At 41.4% G+C, this 12,116-nt stretch overlaps 1 pseudogene; it reads left to right on the forward strand.

Moving 5' to 3' along the window:
• The first annotated feature begins 9,850 nt into the window (after positions 1–9,850).
• LOC136465576 (uncharacterized) lies at positions 9,851–11,857 on the forward strand (annotated as a pseudogene).
• The last annotated feature ends 259 nt before the right edge of the window (positions 11,858–12,116 follow it).

Here is a 12,116-nt window from a genome sequence, read left to right on the forward strand (position 1 = left end):
GGCACCGCGTGACAAGCATGGTGAATTCTTGAAGGGCCGCCCACTGGTGTTTTAACAAGCCACTGATCCACTAGAAGTAGATGATTGGCTTTGTGTAGTGGAAAAGCAATTTAACATAGCGCAGTGCGATGACTAGCGGAAGGTGTTGTACGCGTCAGGACAACTCTAGGGAGAAGCTCAAGACTAGTTGGAGGCATTTGAGTATGGACGTCCCACTAATGCTCCTATCACCTAGTAGGAGTTTAGAGAGAATTTTAGATCCTATCACATACCTGAAGGATTGGTAGAGCTAAAGCAGGAGGAATTCAGGGCTTTGAAACAGGGGTCTATGTCTGTAGCTGAGTATCATGACAAATTCATTCAGTTGTCATGCTATGCTCCGAATGAGGTGGCTGATGATGCTGATAAGCAATGCCGCTTTTTCAAGGGTATGTATGATGGTCTGCAACTCCAGCTTATGTCCAATACATTTCTCAATTTCCAGACGCTGGTAAACCGTGCTATTGTTATTGACAATAAGCGCAAAGAGATAGAGGCCAAGAAGAGGAGGCTTCAGGGATAGGACTCTAGGAGCAATACTCATCAGTGCACCAATCCATAGCAAGGCTTCTAGCAAAGGTACCAGGGACCACCCAATAAGTGGAATCGTGGTCAGTACCCTTAGCGCAACCAATTCCACCAACGTCAGCAGAGTTAGCAGCAGAGTGGCCTGCAGACACCATGCCAGGTAGCACCCAACAACACCCCAATGAAGACCACACTACAAGGTTCTATGTCTAATGCCATGCCACATGATTGCAACACCACTAATTTGGTTGCCATAGGTGGGTCGTATTGCAACCTTTTCAAAAAATGGTTGCAATATGTGCCTATAATGCAATGGACTAAATTTGTTGCAATATGTTTGGTTTGTCGTTGCAACAGGCTTATGCTACTGCAACCATTTAAGAATTGTATCGCAATTAGTTAGCATTATTGCAATGGCATTTTTGAGTTGCAATAGTATTGGTTTTCATTGCAATTACTTGGTGTTATTGCAACTATATTGAATTTGGTTGCTTTTGCTTGTAACTATTGCCATGGTTATTATGGGTTGTAATAATATTCCATGGTGTTGCAATTGCTAGGGTGGTTATTGCAACAAGATTTCTGAATGGATGCAATAGCATGTTCCTATTGCCATGGTTTTCTGGGGTTGTAATAATTTTTTGTGGCGTTGCAATTGTTAAGTACTTATTATAACTACAATCCAAAATGGTCGCAATATCAAATTAATATTGTCACGGTTTTTTTGTGTTGCTATAGGCTACCGCTGATGCAACGGCCTAAAAGTGTTGCAATATACAAAATTGGTTGCAATATACAAAATGCTCCATGCATTAGACTACCCCTAATGCAACGGCCTAAAAGTGCTGCAATATACCAAAAATTGTTGCAATAGACAAAATGATCCACGCATTTCTGAATAATGTATTCTATTGACAAAAATGTTCCACAGAGGATTTGATCCTAGGAACTAAAGTACAAGCAAACACTCAACTACCACTAGGCCACTGAGGTATGTTCAACATTAAGCCGCCTTTATATTACTTGTTTACATGATGAAGATGGCTAATTCACTTCATATGTCAACAAGGACGATAACCATCCGCATCTTCCATGACAATTTCAGTAAACAAAAAAATTGTACAGCTTGCTGATATTTGTGCTTATGATAGAAAACAAACATGAGTATAACAGTTTAAAGACCAACTGCAGCTATTCATTATCTCGGACAATGAGATAGTTTTTTAAAAAAATCTAGAAAAACATCACTGTTGTACAAAGGATAAGTATTTAAACAAAGAAATCATCTTCTATGCTTTCTACCGCAATTGGTGCAACAACTCCATTGTCAATGTAGGTGTCATCTTCGTCATCATCATGCTCATCAAGTAAGACCGCATCATCTGGTTTGAGAACTGATTCACCACGCACCTGATTAATAATAGAGGCATCACTAGTTGTGCCTTCCTTGTCTGGTCTTGTCCAATTTGACAAATCCTCATTTGGGCCTAATTGATTTATGTCTTGGATTCCCACATCAAGTAGATCGACTTCCATGTCACCCTCATTTTCTGCTTCTGGCATGGCAAACAAATTTCTTGGTCTCACCGCAACAACACTAGACCATCCTGGCTTGTTCACAAGGTTGACAAAAAACACCGGTTCGGCCTATGTTGCCAGAATGTAAGGTTCATTTGAATATCTGAACCTAGAAGTATCAATTTCGATAACACCATATTTATCCCTACTGTATCCTCTACTTCTGCTGGTACTGGCAGTAGGCACACCATACCAATCACACTAAAACAATAAAAATTCTTTTTGTGCAGGGAACTCGAGTGAGATCATTCTTCTAATCACTCCATACCAGGTCATGTTGTCGGTAGTACCATCACCCCTCACAAGCACACCACTATTTTGTGTGACGAGGTTTCTCTCAATGGTAGTCGTTCAAAATAGCCAGTTATTGATGTAGCATCTATTGAACACACGAGCTCGATGGTCTGATCCTTGAGAAATGGCATACATAAGTTCACTTGCTTCACCTTTCTTGTATAGTTTGGTGATCTGCAAACACAGTTTGAAAACAAATGCCAGTTAATAAGTACATCGTTCTAACCATCACATTGAATAAAAAAATTAAAAAATAGAACTAACCTTGCCCTCAAACCACCTTACAAAGTGCTCCTTGTGTCGTTTATTAAGATTCCTTATACTATTTTTTAGTTCTTCCATGTGCTCACTGCTTTGAAATAGCCAATTAATTAATTAGTTGATGCCAGAAACAAAAAGTAGAGTAATTAATGATGGTATATTGCAACTTACTCGACCCATGGTCTGGCTTCATCGTAGTTACTAATTATGTAGTGCCTCATCTTCTGAACCTCATCTGCACCAAATATCTCGGTAGTCTGTCCTCTCCTCTTGTAATCCATTTCTCCAAATACGCTCAGACCAGATGGTGGCTCATTCACTGTTGTACTTTCATGACGATCAGCGCGATTCAGCTTGGTGTCGACGTCCATGAATCTAGAGCAAAATGTAAGGCACTCCTCGGCTATGTATCCCTCGGCTATTGAACCTTCTGGGTGTGCCTTGTTTCTCACATAGCCTTTAACAGTATGTAGATACCTCTCAACTAGATACATCCATCTATAACACACGGGCCCTCCAAGTTTAGCCTCTTCAGCTAGATGAACCGGCAAATGAATCATGATATCAAAAAATGCAGGTGGGAATACCATCTCAAGCCAGCAAAGAGTCTCTTTAATTGAACTCCTAAGTTTGTCAAGATCTTCTTCCACTAGCTCCTTCGAACAAAGTGCACTGAAGAACCTATTAAGCTGAATCAATGGCATGACAACTTCTTCATGCAAAATCTATCTGATGACTAAGGGTAACAATTTCTGTAGAATAATATGGTAGTCATGTGTTTTCAGTCCAAACACCTTACATGCATTTGCGTCAACACATCTCCTTATATTGGAGCTAACCCATCTGGCATCTTTGCTCCATGTAGAAATTAGCATAAACTTTTCTTGTCAGCCTTATCTAAAAAGTATAAGGCTGGTGGCAAGGTATAATTATCATTGTCAATGACAGGGTGCTGATCTTGCCTTATACCTACATGTTCCATGTCAAGTCGGGTCTTCTCATTGTCCTTACATTTACCTTCAATTTCAAGAAGAGTACCCAATATGCTCTCGCATATGTTTTTCTCAATGTGCATCAGTCCAAATTATGCCTTATGAGCAAAGAAGACCAGTAAGGGAGCTAAAAATAATCTTCTTCCTCCAATTATGCCATCTTTTATCTTCGTCACGCTTCCTCTTTTTTTATAACGCCTTTTCGAATATCACTTGATCAAAAATTTCATATTGGTCCAATACCTATTGACCAGACAGTGGTACTGGAGCCTCCCTGGTTTCCACCTCATCGTTGAAGCTCATCTTGTTCATGCGCCAAGGATGGTCCGACGGCAAAAAACAACGATGTCCCATGTAGCAGTGCTTTTTTCCAAATCTCAACCACAAATAATCTATATCCTTGTGGTAGTATGGACATGCAAGTTTGCCTTTTGTGCTCCAACCTGAAAGCATCGCATATGCACGAAAGTCATTAATTGTCCAAAGCAGAATAGCATGTAGTTTAAAATTCTTCTTTACCTTGTCATCCCATGTATCAATTCTCTTTTCCCAAATATCCTTCACCTCATCAATGAGGGGCCTCAAATATACATCAATATTCATTCCAGGAGATTTTGGACCAGGAATCAACATCGACATAATCCAATAAGGTTGTTTCTCAAACAACCAAGGAGGCAAATTGTAAGGGATGAGGATAACAGGCCATGTGGTGTATGTAACATTTTGTATGCCAAAGGGGTTGAAGCCATCAGAAGCAAGACCTAACCTAATATTACGAGCTTCCTTTGCAAACCAATCATACTTTTTATCCACATGCTTGCATGCCTTCGAGTCAGCAGGGTGACGCATTTTGCCATCATTGACCAATTCTTCCTTATGCCATCACATTTGTGATGATGTGCTATCTGCCATATATAATCTTTGTAGTCGAGGAGTAAGAGGAAAGTATTGTAGGATTTTACGTGGGACACGCTTCTTGTTTGTTGTATCAGCATCACCATCCGCAACATCCTTGTGAGCACCATCGTCGATCGTTTTCCACCTAGATTTGCCACATTTGGGACATGTATCTAGATTTGCGTTTTCCTTCCAAAATAATACACAATCCTTCTCACAGGCGTGTATCTTTACATAGTCCAAGCCTAGATCTTGAACCACCCTATGCACTTTCTCCATTGTGTCCAGGACACAGTGGCCTTTAGTAAAAAACCTTGAGAATAGATTAAGTACCCCCTCCAATGCTCTGTTACTAATACCGTACAAGCACTTAACCTGGAAAAGTTCCACAATAAAAGAGACCTCAGTAGCATCCTCACAACCTAGATACAATTTCTTTTCTGCCTCCTTTAATAATTTGAAGAATATATTTGCATGTTCATTCGGCTGTTCATTGTCATCAGTATCTCTGATCTCTCCATGTATAGCACCTCTGATTAGGGATCTAACCAAATTAGTGACACCACGGTCATCATCACTCGGTGCGCCTTCTTCGTTGTCTACTCCAACTTCATGTGGTGCGGATTCATTGTCTACTTCTACATCAGCTGGTGGTGGCATGTCATTGTGTACTTCTACATCAGCTGCTGGTGCGTCTTCATTATGCAATCCCACATCTAAACCTTCCCCTTCCCTGATAAAGCTTTCATCAAACCCTCTATGAAGCAAATGAAGCTGAACCAGAGGCCGCAGTCTGTATGCCATGCATACACATCTAGGACATGGACACATAGCAGTTTCACCTCTTGATGTGCCACCAAATGTGATGTCCAGAAAATTTTAGAGATTCTCCTACCACGCAATTGAAGAACGAGGCAAGCGCAACCAACTCCTATCATCACCTAACATTATTCTGTAATGACGAGACACACCAACCATGGTGGATGGGCAGAGGAGTCGTCGAACAGGTGGAGGAGTTAGATAGGCACTAGATCGACGGCGATGCTCAGCACCAAACGTCGCGAGACGAGGTGGCATTGATGATGCAAGGGTTTCAACCGAACTAGAACAGGAGAAGAACTTTGTGTCACACATAAAAAATTGTGTCCATGTGCTACGCTGCTTGTAGGGCCCATGTTGCTCTCATGGCTGGCCCCTCTGGCATAGGCGCGCTATGTACGAGAATTTGTGATCCGAAGCCCAATTTTTTTTGGGTAAATTTTAGTATGCAATAGGCATTACAAAAAAGATCACCATGAACAAGTGGAATGCACATGCTAGTAACACGTTGAATAGGAGATCGATCTTCATTAACCACAAACATAGTTCCAGCACTACAAGTTGAGCCAACCAGCCATGGACATCATTAGGCAAAAGCAAAAGAAATGCAACAGCTAAGCTAATTCATAGCTTGCATACATAAAGAGAATTAGTTTTTGATCCCTAGTCTCCTTTCGAATGCCACAATTTCATGGCATATCCTGTAGTCCTCGCTACAAAATAGGCTAACTTGTTCCTAGCCTGGTGCCTTAGGAACTGCCGAAGAACAAGCGAAGGAGATGAGGAGACGGGGAGATGTATGTGTACATGCATTCATAGGCATATGTGTACATGCATTCAAAGGGGTAGATGGTGGACATGACAAATCAGTCTTAATTCCCCACTGCCAGTGCCTCGAGAACTGCCAAAGAACAAGCGGAGGAGACGAGGAGACAGGGAGATGTATGTGTACATGCATTCATAGGCATACATGTACATGCATTCAAAGGGGAAGATGGTAGACATAGTGACGTAGTAAAACATGACATGCCGTGAGATGGTAGATGATGGACATGATAGATCAGTCTTAACTATGAAGATAGCTTTCGCATGCTTTCGTACGTAACATATCATATACTATGGTCTTCGTGACAATGAGTCAACGACCAAGATGCATCGCCACATACAGTACCAATCCAAGGGACGATGTAAGCAAAATGAGGTCATACAATGCAACATCCAATATGTAAGCAAATAAAACAAGGTCATACAATGCAAGTATCAACCCAAGGTGACGATGATCAAACAAAGGATTCGGCGACATGGTTTTTTTTAGCACCAGTAAATTATTACATCGACCTAAGACATAGATTAATCACTAGTGCTACTAATTACTGCCGGTGCTGCCGCATGCATTGTCCCCCTGCTGATGGTGCTCCTCTTCGCGCTTCTTCACTTAGCCCTGCACTAGCGTCGTTCCGCGTCCATCATGAGACGCCGCTCGGTCTCCTCCTCCTGGCGATGTCGCTCCTCCTCCTCCTAGCGGTGGCCCTCCACCTCCTCCTTGCAGCAGTGCTCCTCCTCCACCTTGTGGCTATGCTCCTCCTCCTTGGAGATCTCAACGACGCGCTTTAGGATGTAGTCGTCGGTCCCCTTCTGCATGATGGCACAGAGGCGTTGGTCCTCCTCCTCCTTTCGAGCCATCTCCAATGAGTTGAAGATGATCTCCTCCACTAGAAGAGGTTCTAGTTCCTCCTCCAATGCGGTCTCATGGTCTAGATCGTCCTCAAGGTTCACCTCGAGGTCCGACTCGGACGACGGCATTGGTGGAGGCGTCGGGGGTGATGTGAGGACGACGAGTTCAGCATCGCCCATGTTGTCTTCAAGCGGCGAGGCATTGTGGCAACGGGTCAAGGGCTAGGGCGAGGTGTGCATGGGACGGGTGCTTGGCTTCTTGACGCATGGTGGTGCAATGGCGGCCGACGATGCATGGGGGCTGGGCTTATATAGGCATGTGGGTGGGTGGAACTGATAGTGCATTAACTCGCACCCCTTGGAAGACGGAGCACCTACGTTGGGAACCGGCACGAGCAGCCAATGGACTCCTAGGTAAACACGTTGTCTCTTCATGGGGAAATGAAGGGCCGCGACCAGTCCAAGGACTGGGTAACATGGTGGCTCTTCATGGGAACCGCATGACCAGCATGGTCGGGGAGTTGAAGGGCCTATGTGCAAAGCAGGGACAGATAATCACTCAAAGGAATAAATTCTTTCAAACTTACTAAAATTAGGTGATAGCTCAATGGTTTGTCCGCTGCTCTGGAACTTGTAGGCTTCGATTCAATTTAGGGATGCAACACATTTTATTGCATTTTCTTTCAATTTATATTCCTTCATTTTTAATTTACAAGTTTTTTAGTCCTAATTTTTTGCCAATTTAGGTTTATACAATTCCAATATATATTTTCTTAAGTCCTAACACAATGTGCATGAGTGGATGCTATCATAAATACAAAGGTAAGTGTATATCACTAGCTTGGTTTATCACAAATACAAATACAAAGATAAGTGTATCTTGGTGTCACGAACCCAAACCTAGGTAAAGATGTCACGCTGCAAAAAGATGGTTTGTGCGATAAATCCTATCCTTGAGGAGATCGATTACCAGTTTGCACTGAAACATTGTCTTAGCTCCCACATGAAATCACCTCAAGGCAAAGAAGGTGACATTGAACATGATACACCTATATGATATGCCATATATATGATACACCTATATGGTACACATTTGATCAAACAAGATTCCAACTTGCCTATTCATAAGCCCCTGGTACCTTGGACACATTCGAAAAAGGTCTATTCATTGTAGAGTACGTAAATAGTAAAGCAAATGACAAAATGTTAATACAAGGGGTCAAGTAACACAATGCAAATAAAACCACGTGAAAGGAGAAAGTTTTCCGAGAAATTGGAAAAAAGAATCACCTGATTTGGACAACAAATGCGAAATCTAAACATGTTTAACATTTTACAATGAATCAAAATAAAAAAGATGAACACCATGAACCGAACTAGAACAGCATATGAACTCGGCACCGACAAGTGGGTCCCTCATGTTAGTGGCACACCCTTTTTCCACTTATTTTTTTGTAATTTTTGCTAAAAATTGGCTTGGTGCCCGCATGTAGCCATTTACCGCCTAATACCCCGCCCATTATGCGAACAAAACGAATCTTAACCTCCCCACTTCCTCATTATCCTCCCTATCTCCTCCAATTCTTTCCTTTCCCTCCTCCAACTAGGTTCCTGATCTGCACCTGCCGCCGCCGCTTGTCTTCGTCGTCGCATCGTCATTGGAGGGGCGTTGGTGTAGGACAGGCCACACCCGGAGGCCACCGCGACGTGCCTTCCCACCGTCGGTGCTCAAGCCTCAAGGACTCCTAGACTTCCTCTTCGTTAGAGTTACGACAACCCTAGGGCCATTGATCAGTTCACTTTTCACTTATGAAAGAGTAATGCATGTACCTATGTGTCTATGTAGTTAACTTGTTCAATGTAGCTAGACTGCAGATTGCATCAATGGAGACTCAATCGACGTCACCTGCGTTCAACACACCAACACCTGCTTCATTGTCCAGACCCAGGGCGACGATGTCGCTTTTTCAAACACCTTCGTCCAGGACGGCGACACCTCCTACCGATGAAGATGGAGGTGATGGTAGCCAATCACAAGAAAACTTCCGGCGTTCCACTCAGGACAATGATAGGTAACAACACAATGTTTGTCTAGATGCTACTGCAATGATTTAGAATTCGACAAATTACTTCAATAATAGTGAGATCCTTCAATAAACGGTAGTGAGATGCTTCAATAATATGAAGGACACATTATTGTTTGCCATTCTCAAGTTGTTCCTTCTTTAAATATTGTTTAGGGTGTGCTTATGTTTCTCATTACATTCTATGACAGCTCGAAACAAACATGGACTGTTTCTTTCATTTGCAAGGGAGCACCGGGGGGGACAACAATTTGCTCAGTATACAATAGCCAGGGATGAGCTCACATTTGGTAACTTAATAACAATGAAATCAAATTTGGGGTATGGTACCAGGGACTACTTGTACTATAAGAGGAGAAGTGGTAACTCTGTAGCAACACTAAACGAGATCAAATATGATGTCGATGCAAATGTAATGATATCAAGTAACACAGAGGAGAGGGAGGTCAGATTAGTATTGTCAAGGATCACATAATAGAGTGAACTATGGACATAACACCCATTAAATTGCCAAGAACTGTGGCATCAAATAGTGAACATTCCGTAGATGAGTCACTTGATGATTACAAGGTGTGGCTTAATAATATACATAGATAGGGCCAAGGCATGGGTAAGTTATGTTGCTGCCCTATTATGAATTGTTATATTATATTATATTGCAATGGCCAAATCACTAATAGCAGCATGGCTTTCGCAGATTTTGAAGATATATACAGGGATGACACAGTCAAGACTTACAAAGAATGGTTAAGGGTGCAAGGACAACTAGATCAAATTAGTAATATATACCTTCTTTTCCCAAAATGTCAACCAACTTATTATTAGTCCTTCGTAATACATTTATAGTTTACACTTGTGACCTATTGTCTGCAGGTGCATATGACAACCCTACAAATTAGATAGATTTACTAAATTCAAGTCAAGATAGCAATCCAACACCACCTCTGAACCAGCCATCACATGCTCAGCGTGAGAAAACACAGGGAGCTAGTAAGTGATGCTTATTCTAATTTTATTTTGATGTTTAGTTCAGTTTTCCCTATGTAAATGATTTTGTTTAATCTCTTGCACTGTATAATGTTTCGATGGACAAGACTCCCAAAAGAGGAAGGCACGAGGTACTATGAAAGGATTGGTAGCCAGACACAAGAGATCCAAGTAGGGCAGTCAGAAGCTTAAAGTCCAATTCTCTAGACGTGGAGCTATAGGTGAGAACGCATGCACATTTACTAATGATATGTAGTGTACACAAGGAAAAAAGCACCACTCATTGGGGTGAGAACATGGAAGGATATCCACCAAGATATCAAAAATTCAATAGTATCTAATATGATGGTAAGTTTATGATTCATTTTTGCTAGCATACATAGTTTTGTTACAAAATTATTTAAGAAGTCACCTAGAATTTATGTTTTATATGTTGAACAGCATAAGTGGGACATTGAGAATAACGAAGAAAATAGGAAAAAGATATGGACCATCACTAATGAGCGTTACAAAGGATGGCGAGCAACATTTAGTGCTACATACAGGGCGTACACCACCTATGAGGAGAGAATGAGACATAAGCCAGAAGAGTTGGACATTATTGAATGGCACTATCTGGTTTTGTATTTTGGCAAGACAAATTTTTAGGTTTGATGACCTTTACTTTATTCTTGCCATTTGCACTTGATGAAAGAAAGGCTATGTTTTGGTACATTGCAATATTTTTTATAATCAACTCCTTGTGTAGAGGATTAGTTGTAAGAATTCTTGGAATCGGCAGAATGTAAAGGTACACCATCGGGTAGGATCAAAGACTTTTTCTTAGTGTGGCTTTGAGAAGGTAATAACTTTAGAAGCACATGACCATGCTTCCTTACCTTTTGAAATATTGCAAATTTGTTACATTCTTGCCTAATTAGAGGGACCCAATAACTGGTGATGAGCCAAATGATTTGGAGCTTTTTATGATCACGCACAGTTAGAATGGGCAATGGACAAGCCAAGAATCTAGGGATGTCATGTGAGTATATAACAGTTTGTACAAACCTTATTAACTAATGCAAAGTGAACCCCTACAAAATCATTTTCAATTAACTACTTCAACTGTCCTCCTTTGTTAGGATAATGCATGCAGCAAAATTTCGGAGAGGGAAACAAATGGAGAAGCACTCATCATCTCAGACGTGGAGCAAAATCAGATTTTCCAGTTAGCCTACCAGGAAACAAGAAACTGCAAATCAACCAAGATCTATGCTAATGGATACTTGGCAAAATACCCAACTAGAAGGCAACTACTATCTGAGGATTACCAGTACCAAGTGCGTCAGGAATCGGCACTAGCCGAAGCATTTTCAAAGCTACAAGAGAGATTAGAATCTCAAGAGGCTAAAAGGGAAGAACATAGGCGTGAGATGGAAGAAATGATGAAGGCAAGGGAGGCCAATAGAGAAGCTCTTAGGCAAGAGTTTATGGCAATGATGCAAGCAACACATGTACAAGCATCAATACAATAGGTAATAGTTGGATACAAACCATGCATCATTTTTGTAGTTTCAAACTCCACCCATGATTTTTCTGACCAAAATTGAAATGCAGGCTAACAAAGATGGGGGACAAAATGCAGAGGTTGCTGCTACAACAAACATGGATGAAGAAAATGTAAATACAAAAAGTGAAGAAATATCACATCAGCATGTAGTTTGAGAACTGAAGAGTGTTTAATGTTGTCATGTGATAGTCCTTAGTATGAGGCATAATTTTCCCTCCATCTATTGATTTGCAGGAAAACCAAGATAGCATCCCACCACAAACACAACTCATAGCTACAACAGCGGTAGGTACAAGTAATGGTCGCACAACTAGAAATAGTGCTGCAAATAAGACTCAACTGGCCAAAACAAAGGAGGGGATACGACAGTTAGTTTTACTACTACTAAAGCACTGAGGGATGCTGTGGCTAAGA

This window comes from Miscanthus floridulus, chromosome 7 (genome assembly GCF_019320115.1).
Source record: "Miscanthus floridulus cultivar M001 chromosome 7, ASM1932011v1, whole genome shotgun sequence".
In the NCBI taxonomy this organism is placed as follows: Eukaryota; Viridiplantae; Streptophyta; class Magnoliopsida; order Poales; family Poaceae; genus Miscanthus; species Miscanthus floridulus.